Raw genomic sequence first — 14,443 nt, 5'->3', positions numbered from 1 at the left:
CAACGAAAATATATAACTATATTAATATGCTATTAATTTGATTAACTATCCACTTAGTAATATTTTTGATTCTATGATCGTAAAATTTAATTATCTAACTCATATCTAATGTAAAAAAATTAGTGATCTTTGAACTAAGAATCAGCAAATTATCTATAGTCCTGTGGTGCACCTCTTCCCCATGGGAGATAGAGGTTTTGAGTTTAGGCTATTAGTTCCAAGTATTTAATTTAGGCCATTTGAATGGGAGGTGCTTTCTAATCTCATCATTTTTTTAAAAAAAGAAGGAAAAAGAAAAGAGTGTTAGGGTAAGCAAAAAAATAGTTATTCACTATTTTCAAGCATCAACATAAGTAATCCATATTTCAAATCAATCAATCTTTTAATTGAAACTATAGATAGGAATGATTTGGATTTGGATTGTATCAAGCCTATTTGAATTAGTTTCACTTGCTAGCCTAATGAAGTATATCCTTAACCCAACCCAGCTTATTCAAATAGTTCTACACAGCATCGGCGGAACCATACTGAGCACCGTACCGGTTGCCCGGCGGGACGAGTTGGTACGGGCCGCACAGTGCCGTGTCAGGCCCGTACCGATATAGTATAAGAGATGGGGAAGAGAAAGAACGAGAGAGGAAAAGAGAGAGGGAGGGAGGGAGGGAAAAAGAAAAGAAGGAAAAGAGAGGCCAGCCAATGAAGGCTGGAAAGCCTCCACACGGAGGAGGCGGAGGCCGAGGAGATGTGAAGGCAAGGCCCAGTCCACTTGACCGACGCAGTCACTTTGGCCCAACAAAAAAAATAAAAAAAAATTTGGCACGTGCCTGGAGAGAAGAGGACTCCCGATGGGAGTCTTCTTCCTCCTCGAGATAGTCGGACAAAATTCAACTCCAGGTCAGATTTCGGTTACGGCCGAGCTCTATTTAGAGCTCCGCCCTTCCCCCGCAACCCTCTTCCACTTCACCAGAGAACCCGACTGTCGCCGAATTCCTCTTCAATTTCTTCTGCGGCTATCGACCGTGTCAACGTTGTTGCCGTGGCCAACCATCGTCGGAAACCAGGTAAGGACCTAGACTCCCTTGAGCTACTCGATCTTTCTCTTTTTCTTCCAGGGTCGTTGAGAGCCCCGATTAGGCCGATGATCGCTGGATTTTTGGTGGAAAAGGTGATGCCCTGTTTTCCCTATTTTGGTGGAACGATCACTTTTTCTCTTGATTTTGGCTTATTTCGTCGTCGGCACTTGTCGTCGGGGTCCCCCTCCGGCTCTCCATGTTGGCTTATGGCCTTGGCCAGAGTTCCAACCATCGGGATGCCTCGATTTCGTAATTTAAGGGGGTTGAAACTCCTATTTTGATTTGATGCCACCGGTCACCGCTGCCTGTTGCCATCGGCTACCATCGATCTCCATCTATAATGGGCAGCGGTGAGTCCCTTGACTTGAGACACCACCACAACCACCCTCTCCATCTCCCTTCTTCTTCCTTTGGCTAAAGAGAGACTTTATTCCCTCTTCCTCTCTCCTTTCTCTCTCTTTCCAATCTCTCTCTTATTTCTCTCTCTACAAAGTTTCTCTTTCTTCATTTATGGCCAGACAGGTTAATTGATCTAGGTTGACTGTGCATTGACAACCAAAGCCAAACATCTAATTGAATTCAGACTAGATTCTCTTTCTTGTTGGATTTTCTCTCTCTCTACTGGACTTTCTCTCTCTATCTTGACCTCTTCTTTCTACTCTCTCTAGGGTAGTTGGATCCAGCAGAGATTCTTCACAGTGATTTTGAATTAACCCTGGTGAAGGATCTTGATCTAGGATCATCGGGCGGCGTGTTAGCCCCCATCCTAGCCACTGCCAAATACTGTTAGATTTGATCACCTCCGATCTCTATTGAAGCATTTGCGCCCTAGTTCGATCATGATTCGATGAAATCACCTTGATTGGACCGATATGGATGTCAGGCTCTCCTGCTTAGTCAGCCTTGTGAGGGTGTTGGAATTTAGAATTTTTATTTTTAAATATTATGATGAAATTCTAATAAAAAGTATATTTTGGAATTTTAGGCTCTAAGAAGAATTTTCGGGGTTAATTGGATCTATTAGTTAGATTGCATTTGCAAGGTAAGAAATGTAATCCTTTTTCTAGATTTATCAACAATTTATAAATATTTTTTGAGTCAAATTATTCTTGATTTATGAACTTAAAGCATGGTGTTTTATTGTTGTATATGCCTCTTTCTAGAATATTATATGATTCTTAATTGAATGCATTGATTTTAATATGGATTATGTTCGATTGATTTCGATGTCGTATAATGTTATATATCTTATGATTTGGAACACTGAATATGAAAAAACGAGTTTTGTTTCGAAATGGACTTAGACTCATAGCCAAACTATGTTTTGATACATTGTCAATAAGAATTGTACATTGGCACTTCGATACCTTGCTAGTGGGAGCTGTACGTTAGCATTTCGATACCCTACCAGTGGAGATTGTACATTAGCATTTTGATACTCTACCATTAGGGGTTATGTGGTGGCATTTTGATGTGATCATAGTTCTGGATTGTTGAATTGAATTTGATGATTTGAAAAAAATTAATTCATAAACGACATTTAAATTTTAAGAAAAATTAAATTTGGCATGAGTAATGTTTCGATAACGCTGCATATCTGGATTTGTCTTTAAATTGATAAAATTCATATGCTTATTTTCTGTACATGATTATTTAATTTATAGTCTGATTTATCTAGCTAAAATGTTCATTACTTACTGGATTGTCTACCTCATTATACAATTTCTTCTAATTTTACATATTTGAAGAATTAGTTTGACTCGGAGATTTATCATGAAAGAGTGATTAGAGACAAGATTTTGACATCTTTATTTAAACTATATTTTTTTAGAGTTGATGCAAGATTTTGAGATATTATGGTTTTGTAAGACTTTTAATTTTGTTATTTAATGAGAACTTGAATGTTATTATTTAAATTATTTCCATTGCCTAATTATGTTATCATGATGAGATGCCTTGCATGCTCGTGGGAAGAGTTCTTTATGAGTGTACAGCGGTTGCCACGACCCCGGCTCGCGATCTCAGGTCTAGGGCGTGACAATATATATATATATATATATATATATATATATATATATATATATATATATATATATATATATATATATATATATATATGTATATGTATATGTATATGTGTGTGTGTGTGTGTGTGTGTGTATCCATATATATACATGTATATATATGTATGTACATATATACATACATACATACATATATATATATGCACACGTACATAGATAAGTATAAATAACAATGTTATTTCATAACTAACATTCATTATTTCCTTCGTTATAATAGTTAATAATAGATGCTATAACTTTTTTCGAAAAAATTAAGGACCATAACAGATGATCGCTTATGAGAAAGAAAAGATTGGTTTAGGCAGTTGCTAGTAAGATAAGATGTTAAGCGTTGGTTAAGGGATATGGATACGGGTGCGTTGGTCACGGTCTTGTGAACGAGTATGGGCAGCATCACATGCCAAATTGACGAAGTCCATCTAGGGGTGCAAATGCGTCGGGTCATATCAAGTCTTGAGTGACCCCAACCCAACTCGATTTCTTATTGAGGTCCTAATTTTGGACCCAAACCCAACCTAATAGAAGATCCGGTCAGTTCGGGTCCACAGCTATAATTTTTGACCCAACGGATCATTCAGATTAGGTCATGTCTATGTATAACCCGAACCCAACCCAAAAAATTTAGATCTGGGTTGGGTTTGGTTCGGGTTCAGTATAGTCTTAGGAAAGTCAGCCCACGTCAAATGGAACTGAGGCTAATTTTCAAAGTGGATGTCACCCTGCAATGCATGGCCTGTGATCTAGCCGGCCACTTGGTTTCCTTTGCGATAGATGTTGATAGTCTAAACAGCAAATAAAACATGCTACCGATGGATGATATCAAGCATCAATAGGTGAGTAGCATACCTGCAAGTGAATGGAGGATTAATCCACAACTAATAACTATAGGTAAATACCCTTCAAGCTAAACTAGTTGTGCTTGAAATTGAAGTATGGTTGTGCCAAGACTTGCCCAGCAGCTACTAGCTCTGCATATGAGACTGTAGCGGTTGCAAGCCTTTTCCCATGAGCACATAGCAACCTTCCCATCAATAGGTTAACAGGCTTGCTTGAAACAACCTCTCATTTCTTGCTTTTCATAATAACCACATGGTATAAGCCATGATGGACCTAATCCCCCTCTCTATTAGGCATCACAAGATCGAACAATACCGGCAAAATAGTGGGGAAAGCCCCATAATGAAAACAGAAAAATAAGAGCTGCTAGCACTGTTTTACAAACGAACAGTGGCTAATTACATGAGCATCATCCTCATTATGGTTGGGTCGATTTCAGAACTCACTAATAGAGTGAATGACTGATAGTGAATTAGTGATAAGAATCTCAGATCGGGCCGAAGCTCTGGTCAGGCCTTAAGCCCTAACTCTAGGCCGAGCCGGATCACTGCCTTATCTAGTAAGGGTGTAAGACTAAGATAGTAAGTTCAGTTGTTTGGTTTCTAATTATGCGGCGGGTGGTTCTATATACACCCCCCCTATTGCTAAGGACACCCCCCAAAAACCAAAAAAAAATACCCAAACTAACCTTTAGTGTAATTACCATATTGCCCTTGAAATTTTCTCAGTACACCCCCCCTTCCTCCTCACTGCCGCCTCCTCCTCCTCCTCCTCCGCCTCACTGCCGCCTCCTCCCCTCCCCCTCCTCCTCACTGCCGCCTCCTCCTCCTCCTCCTCCGCCTCCCCCATCACCCCTCCTCCTCCTCTTCCTCCCCCCCCTCCCCCCTGCGCCCGCTTCCTCCTCCTCCCCATCCCCCACCTCCCCGTCCTCCTCCTCCGCCTCCCCCCTCCTACCCCTCCTGATTCCCCGCCTCCCCCATCACCCCTCCCCCTCCTCCTCCTCCTCCCCATCCCCCACCTCCCCGTCCTCCTCCTCCGCCTCCTCCTCCTCCTCCTCCGCCTCCCCCATCACCCCTCCGCCTCGTCTTCCTCCCCCCCTCCCCCCTGCGCCCGCTTCCTCCTCCTCCCCATCCCCCACCTCCCCGTCCTCCTTCCCCCTCCTCCCCATCCCCCACCTCCCCGTCCTCCCCTCCACCTCCCCGTCCTCCCCCTCCACCTCCCCCTCCACCTCCCCTCCACCTCCCCGTCCTCCTCCTCCGCCACCTCCTCTCACTCCTCTTCCCCCACCTCCCCGTCCTCCTTCCTCCTCCTCCCCATCCCCCACCTCCCCCTCCGCCTCCCCCCGCCTCCCCGTCCTCCTCCTCCGCCTCCCCCCTCCTCCTCCGCTGGCGAGGTGCTCGTTGCTCGGGAGATGGCCGGGGAGGTGCTTGAGGCGAGGTTTTTTGGGCGGAAGGGAGAAGCCGGCGGGTGTTTTGGAGGGGAAGAGCGGGGTGGGGGGGGGTTTGGGGGGTGTAGAGAGCAATTTAGGTGAGGGGGTGGGAAGGGTGGGGGGTAATTTAGGAATTTTTAATTTTTTAGGGGTGTCCTTAGCAAATGGGGGGGTGTAGAGAGTATTTAATTTTTTTTTAATTTTTGGGGGGTGTCCTGAGCAATAGGGGGGGTGTATATAGAACCAGCGGCCTACGGGCCTAAAGAATTTTACAGATTTGGATCAAATTGGGGCGAGTCGTAGGATTGGAAATCCAAAATTATTCAAAATTCAAATGGGTTGGGCGAGTCGAGTCTGAATTCAGTTAATTCAGATCTGACCCAAAAAATGTGACGAGTCCAATTTTAAAATCCGACCCCACCCCATGGGTCCTCCAAAATGGGTCGAGTCGGGCCCAAGTGTGTCTTGGTCGAGTCTAAACGAGTCAGGTTGGGTTTAAGCAAGTCATGTCGGGTCTAAGTGGGTCAAGTTGGTTCAGATCCGATCCAAAAAATAGAACAGATCCAATTTTAGAATTCGATCTAGCTCCACAAATCTTTCAAAATGGATTGGGTGGGATCTAAGCGAGTCAATCCGATCCATTTGCAGCTTTGAGTACATCCAACCTGAGTCTAAAATGGTAAGTTGACAGAAAGGAAGTGGTGCGGCTTTCGATTTGGAGTCTCTGGACGGCCACGGCCGTAGTTTTTGGACTGGAGTCCACGTGGAATCCTTCGATCTGGAGACCCCGTCGCTTGCTTCATCTTTGGACCGCGCAAGTTTTGGCCTAACCATTCACCCAAGAGAGACTGCTATCATTCGTCTAACGTGGACTTGATCTTTATCTCTTGCTGTACGTTAAATTCTAATCAAGTTTGAAATATTTGAATAGTCATCAAGCTCCATGAAATGAGTTGGAAGGAAGCAAAATTTTGAGTTGATTTGCCACAAAGTATAGCCAACTTCAATGGGTAAGTTATGCAAGTTACTTCGATGGATCTTTGTATCTTTGGTTGGGAAGCTAGATTTAGGGTAGAGGAAGGTGGGACAAAGTTGTCTTTATAACTTGATGACATATCATCGGTCAATCTTGATGAGTTGGCTTTAGGGCACAAGAGAAATGCAAAGATAAAAAAGAAAATCTAGCGAAAAAATATGATAAAAGTAGATTGGATAATATCTGTCCATATCAGTTTGCATATCCGAATCTATCTGAATATAAATAGAAATTTGAGCATCAGACTAATATTCATATTCATATATATATCTATCAAAAAAAAAAGAATATGGATAGACAACTATCTAATTCATATCTAAATATTTGATTTTATTTGTAACTCTATTTCATTTTATATATCACTCATGAATTTCCAACGAAAATATATGATCATATTAGTATGATATTAATTTGATTTACTATCCACATAATAATATTTTTGATTCTATAATCATAAATTTAATTATCTAACTTATATTTAATATAATAAATTAGTAATCTTTGAACTAAGAATCAGCAAATTGGGCTATAATCCAGCGGTGCACCCCTTCCCCATGAGAGATGACGTTTTGAGTTTGGGCTATTAGTTTCAAATATTTAATTTAGGCCAATTGAATGGGAGGTGCTTTCTAATCTCGTCAATTTTTCAAAAAAGAAGGAAAAAGGAAGGAGTGCTAGGGTGAGAAGAAAATAGTTATTCACTATTTTTCAGCATAAACATAAGTAATCCATATTTCAAATCAATCAAACTTTTAATCAAAACTGTAAATAGAAATGATTTGGATTTGGATTGTATCAAGTCTATTTGAATTGGTTTCACTTACTAGCCTAATGAAGTATATCCTTAACCCAACCCAACGGAATAGGTATCGGACACCGTACCGGTTTTCCGACGGGACAAGTTGATACGGGCCCGCACCATGTCGTACCGAGCCCATACTGACACAGTAAAAGAGACGGGGAAGAGGAAGAACAAGAGAGGGAGAGAGAGAGAGCGGGAGAGAGAGAAAGAAGAAGAGGAAGGAAAAGAGAGGCCGGCCGGTGGAGGCCGGGGAGCCTCCGTGCAGAGGAGGCGGAGGCTAGGGAGACATAGAGGCGGTGCTCCACCTCTAGGCCCTGTCTCCCCAGCCTTCGCCTCCTCCACGCGAAGGCTCTCCGGTCGCCAACTGGCCTCTCTTTTCTTTCCTCTCCCTCCTCGCCCTCTCTCGCGCTCTCTCTCTTCCTCTTTTTTCTTCTCTTTCGGCGAAGACATCTTGATTTCAGTGCCAAAACCGTCTCAGTCTACCATCGGTACGGCCCGAGATGCTTCAAATCAGGCAGTCTGTGACTGTTCCACAGATATTGGTCCTACATATCGCATGCCCAAGTGCTACTTTACATATTCATCATGATTTTATTTGAAAAAACTATAGCATCCAATTTATTGAGATAATCCTGTAGAAATCTAAATATCATAGGCTAGTGGTTCACATCCTAGCTCCCAATTTTTTTTGGGGGAAAAGAAAAATATATGAAAAAATAATGGTCAAATTGATTTACTTAGTTTAGTCAATCTGACCTAAATCTACAATAAGAATGGTTGTGCCTGTCTGTTATCAATATTTCCCTAATTTCTCGATCCTTTTTATTTCCTCTGATTGTGCATACAAGGTAAACAATTATGTGTGATCACATAGGAAAATAATGCATAAATGAAAAATCTTTAGAGAAAATAAGAAGGCAAGGCTTAGAGAATCAATCAAACTTGAAAATATGCTTTCCATGTATGCCATGAACCCAATGCAAAAGATGAAAAGAACAAGTTAAACTATATTTCTGCTATTAAATCTTGTTTTGGGTGGTACAACTAAATATAGATATTATATATTCTACATGATGAATCTAATATGTATAACTCTTTCCAAACCTATTGCATGGTAAATATTCTAACACCTCGTATCCTCCTTTTAATTAGTCTTGGAGTGGTCTAGAGTTTTGTCTTATGATAGTGAAGAGTGCATATTCAGCTTCAATCTTATTATAACATAATTGCTAATACATTAGTGAATTCTTCTTCATCCTTAACGATTTTTGGGCATTTCTCCATCCATTGATCCGTGTACCCCTCTGGACATTTGGCATAAGAGTGTTAGAGTTTTCAGAGCCACCATCTAGTCTATTTTTAAGAAAAACTAAGAAAATTTAAGGTGTATAATAAAGAGATAAGCTTAGTAGAATTAAATAGAGTTTGAAAACTGCAAAGAGTGCTACCACGGACACAGGCAATCTCTAGGAATAGCCTCAAGATCTCTTATTAAGGCTAGAGCTGCCACCTAATATAGAAACTCGAGGACGGATGCCTACTAAGTAGGTCTTTAGATGCTATCCTTGTGCTTAATTTGGGTCAAAACTATAGCCAAGTTTGCTATCTCAACATTTAGGGCTCGTTTGGTTCGCGGGAAAAGACGGAGGGGAAAGTATGGTCAATGGAAAAGTAATGAGATGCCCCTTGTTTGGTTTTTCAAAGGAGAGAGATTGAAAAGTTATATTTCCATGGGAATATGATTCCCACATTTCATGTAAAAGTCTTTCCCATGAAAAACATGGGAAAGTTACTTTCCCATGAGGCGGAAATCACTCTATCTTTATTTTTTTCCAAAAAAGCCCTTCAACATTAAAGAAACATTAAAGACCTAATTTTTATTAAGGATATAATAGAAATTACACATAACTTTTTCAGGAAAGTGAATGGTCAACCAAGCATAAGCACTCTGAAAATCTGCCATTTTTTCATGGTTAACCAAACATGCCAAAAGTACTTTCCCAGGCATGCTCTTTCTAGGAATCTGCTTCCTATGAATCATATTCTCATGAGAGAAAATGCTTCCCGCGAACCAAACGAGCCCTTAGGGTATGTTCTAGGATTCTTTGGAAGGTAGTTCAATTATAGGGACTCAAAATATTCAAGGATCTAAGCTAAAAATAGATCATGCAAGCCAGACTAAATACCAAGAAAGTTCAAAAAATATAAGAAGTTAAAAAGTGAAGGAAAGAAGGCTAAAGCAAATATAGGCAATGGGAGAATTGATTGCAACTAAAATGAAATCATTTGTTAAGCAAGGAATGTTTTGGTCATACATTAATTTGTAAGAATGTAAAGCAATGCAAAAGTAAATTGAAGATAGGGAAAGAATAGCTTTTCAACTCTTTGAAGATGTTTGAGGGCTCCTATGTGCTAAAAGGTCCCCTTCGGGCTCTAAAGGTAAGCCTCCATTTTTCAATTAATGGGTTATTTATGGTTCAGGGTAGGTGTTAGTTAAGGGTTTGGGTTAGTCATTTTCGACAAGTTTCCAATTAGCTAAGATTTCTCCAAGTGTCAGGCTATAATTGGCTTTAGGCTATTCACAAGGATTGAGGTCATAAAGGGCTAGGATTAGTTCTCAAGTGTCTTAATCTAAAATCCAATATAAGTTTAAGATGATGAGAATGATTAAAGCTTAAGTGAGTCATTTTTGGTGTTTCCCAAACTAAGGGCAAAAATTGATCGAGTACTGGAACTCTTCCAATTCACCACTTTAGGCCATTGGAAAAGTGGGTAGGATGCTCAGATTGAGCTGAAACTTTGCAAGTTTAATGTAGGTAAGTAGAAGAGAATTGACCAAGATTTTGACCCAAATGGAGTTGGTTTAACCTAGTTTGACTAGGGTCAAAACAGGTAATTAATAGATCTAAATTTGACGAGTGTCAAAAAATTTTGCTTGTAGATTTGTTGTTTTGTCACGCAATTTGAAAAGCGCCTGCTCTATGGAGTAATCCAAGTTAGATATGATGTTTTAGGAGAATTTTCCTAGGATTTGACATAGTGGTGACCTTGGGTCAGCCTAAGATTTGGGTGGAAGTACGTATCATTTTTAGGAGTTTTGTCATGATCTATTAAGCAAATTAAATACAGAAAGCTAAGAGAGGATGCCTAGAGGTGTCTATTACATTAATGTATTTCTTATAAAATTTAGTATAACAAATTATAGGGTCATATAGCCAGAAAAAAAGGGATTTCAAGCCTGCATCAAATAATTATCTTGAAATAAAAATAATTAAAACAATCTTATATGGGTTAATGGGGCAAATGGGTCTTAAATGGGTTATTTTTGATAGATAAGTCTCAAATGGATTAGGTCATAGTGGTATCCGCTCCACTAAATTAGTCAAGACATATTACATGCTTAAAGACTCTAAACTTGAATCTGATTCATTTTGTCACCCCTAGCTATCACTTTCATTAAGAGATTGTTTTGCAATTCAAGTTTTAAAATAAGATGCCACCTTTTATTGGATTATCTAGTGGTTAAGGCAGAAAATTAAAGGTGCACTAGGTTCTTTGAAATCTGGTTGGCATAATTGGAAAAAACCAATTGGATCATCTAGTGGTTAAGGCAGGAGATCAAAGGTGCACCAAGTTCTTTGAAATCTTGTTGGCATAATTGGAGAAACCCAAGGGTCAAAGAAAAATCTAAGGAAGGATGGATTTGTTGGCTCTAGCCATAGGATGGAAAGTAGGGTTGATATGAATATGAGAACGATAGAGCTTTTTTTATCTCAATTCAAAAGCATCTTAAGAGCACTGAGTCAACATAGTTGGAGTGGGCTTCTTTTCTAACTTTGCTCAAGATCTTCTATGCTTCCAAGGTATTGAATGAATCTGAATATTTTCCTCTACACTTGTTTTGATCTCACCTTCTTAATGAAATGAAACAATAGAGAAACTCTTTTTCTTCAAAAGGCCACTTAGTAAATTATTCAAAAAATCTAAAGAATATCATAAAGATAGAAAAAACCCTTACACTACAACATGGTCAATCATAATTATTTCAACCATTAATTTCTTTATGTGAAATTTAAATCATTGTCATATGGCAAGCAATGAATTGTGCACCACATTTAATAAGATCAAAGCATAAACATAATTATGTGCTAGTAATTAGATTCCTTCTCTTCTATTTGAGAGCTCTCCATTTACATGAGCTTCTCAAAATTACTACTTGCCACACAAAAAATCAGTGTTAACATAAAGGAGATCCATACGGGTTGTGGTTTATGCCGCCAACATAATGCTTTGTAAGTTTTCCTCCAGCCTAGAAATTTTTCTGGCTTTTGTAGCAACACTTCTTGAGCAGCTCCATATATGTTGGATCACTCCATCATCATATTCTGGAGCCTAGAGGCCAGTGTTTGTGCATTTTTTTTTTCCAAGATAATGTTATGTTACCTGCATTTCAAGAGTCTCATGAGTTTTATAACTTTTTTCCTTGAAGACAAACTAGTTTTCGACAAAGTTGGACAAACCTTCTTGTGTCTGTTTGTGTTACTCTTCCAGAAAACTTCTTCTAAAATAATTGTAAAAAAGAATCAGTAATAAAATAAAAGAATAAGTGTGTGTGTGAGAGAGAGGGGGGGAGTAAGTAAAGTCACTGCTCCCAGTTATCCAGAAAATTCTTTGCTACCTTGTGACCAAAGTCCAAGGTTCTACATGGCTGGAAATCTCTCTCATGCAAGAGAAAAGCAGCATATTCCCATTGACAGGTAGTGAGGTAGATTAAGGTGGGAGAAGTCCCCACGCGTTGGGCTACGTTGACATCGAAACGCTGCCCATAGAGAGTGGTGCTATGTGCTCATCACCCACCACCACAAGCAGACGCTTGGTGGACACCACTCGCCTTGCAATAACAGGACCATCCACTTACTGTCGTTTTCCTTGGATTTAAGTGTTTTATTATTCATTTTTCCAGTGCATGGAGGGGATCTGCATTCCCTCTCCACAAGGACAAGTTACTGGTTTAATAGGTTAAGATTTAAGATTGTGGGGTGTCAACTGGTTTTACAAAGAAAGTTGATGGGGATAATAATTAGGTAGAGACTTGTTTACTTTGGAAAATGATCAAAGATCCAAAAATTGATTAAGACCATGCTCTCCACAATATTGCTGTATTAGCCTATTACTTCCAAGTATAGCCAGAAGGTTATATGAGAGAGATTGATCCGATCCGGAGAGAACGGAGATTTTTCTTAACTCGAATCTCTAAAAAAAAATTAGAAAAAGATTAAAAAATTATGAAAGTAGAGTTTAAGTCCCATTTTCACTCATTGATGATAAAAAAAAAAAATTGAGATACACAACCTCTATCATAATGATGAGATTCACCCTTGCAAGATTCAGGTCAAATTCTTTTTCCTAATTCTAATAGAACTTCATTTTCTAAAATATACATCACTAATAGAAATAAGCTTGAAAAGGTTAAAAAAATTTTAAAAATAGATCTCGGCTTCTAAATCAATTCTGCCTTCTGTTGCTCTGCTTGATTCTGTTCAAAGTCTGATCCAAAAAAGAAACTTTCGGTTTGACTAGCACATTTGAGACCCCAAATGATAGAATTTGGGCTCGATTGCTAGGGGTGTTGTCCCCTAAAGGGCGCAGTGTCACAGCATAGATCTCGAAAAATTGCTGGATTTTTTTTAAAAAAAAATATCATCTCAATCCGATGTTGTATGATCAAGTTATATCCTCTGGAAGTTTGGTTTGCAACTTCGTTTTCAGATATGATGGATCTCGATCTTGGATCCTATCTAGTTGTACTCGTAGTGGCTAAAGTGGTCCACATCGAGTCTAGTAATCCTCTTGGATCATATATATATATATATATATATATATATATATATATATATATATATATATATGTGTGTGTGTGTGTATGTATGTATGTATGTATGTATGTATATCTTAATCAGAAATATTGGGGATACCCATCAATTCATTGCTTAACCAACGTCCATATATTGCACTGATGCACAAAGTCACATGAATCCCTACATGCCACTAGAGTTGGGCAACGGGCCGTGCCGGGCCGGCCCGGCCCAGGCCCCTCGGGCCCAAATTCTAAGCGGGCCGTGCCTGGCACGGCCCGTGAGCCACGGAAGGCCAGCCCGGCCCGGCCCCCGGCCCCTCTATTGGTGGGCCGGGCCGGGCACGGCACGGCACGGGCCGTGCCAGGCACGGCCCGTAACGGGCGCAAACGGGCCGTGCCAGGCACGGCCCGCAACGTCTCTAAACGGGCCGTGCCTGGCACGGCCCGTAACGGCTCCAGACGGCCCGTCTGGAGAGGGGGAGGGAAAATAGCCGTTTCCAACGGCTATTTTCGGGAAAAAGTCGATTTTACCCCTCCCAACAGTCCAATAACGGCTGAATGGAGGCGTATTTTGGGAAAAAAAATTTTTGGGCTTCTATAAATAGCCCATTCCTCCCTCATTCTCACCACACCAAACCTCTCATTCTCTCCTTCTCTACTGCTATTATTTCTCTCCTCTAAAGTGCTCTTCTAGCAATTTAATTTTTAGTTTGTTCAAGTGCTACACAAGAGGAGGTTCCTGTTGAGAAGAGAAGGTCGCTTCTGTTGAGAGCACAAGAGGAAGCTCGGAATCTCGGCTCTGCCTCTGCCCTCCGACCCTCTACTCAATTCCTCCTTGCGGTTAGTTTTTATTTTTTGAATTAATCATAGATATGTCATCTTTTGAGGAAAGTCAGTTTGGCATTCCTGTTTCTGAGGGAGAAGAAACTAATCCCCAACCCCCTGTTCCTAGTTCCTCTAGAACTGGTGAACCGAGTGAAGGTCAAACCTCTTCTCGTACGAGGACTAGTACTGTATGGAATGAATTTGATAGAGTTATGGTTGAGGGAGTCTGGAAAGCTAAATGTAAAAAATGTGCCAAACTTTATAGTTGTAGTAGTAGTGGGGGAACAGGGCATTTAAAAGACATCAAGAGAGTCATAGGATGCATGATTCTCATACTCAAACTCAAAGTAGCCTTAATATACAAGGGGGATTACTTGTAGGTAATTTTGCATATAATCATGAAAATCAAAGAAAAGCACTTGTAAAATGGATAGTTAAGGATGAATTACCTTTTAGTTTATGTGAATCTTTTAATTTTGAAGAATATGTTCAATTAAACC

The sequence above is a fragment of the Phoenix dactylifera genome, chromosome 14 (assembly GCF_009389715.1).
Source record: "Phoenix dactylifera cultivar Barhee BC4 chromosome 14, palm_55x_up_171113_PBpolish2nd_filt_p, whole genome shotgun sequence".
In the NCBI taxonomy this organism is placed as follows: domain Eukaryota; kingdom Viridiplantae; phylum Streptophyta; class Magnoliopsida; order Arecales; family Arecaceae; genus Phoenix; species Phoenix dactylifera.
The sequence above is the reverse complement of the archived record's forward strand: the minus strand, read 5'-3'. Positions refer to the sequence as shown.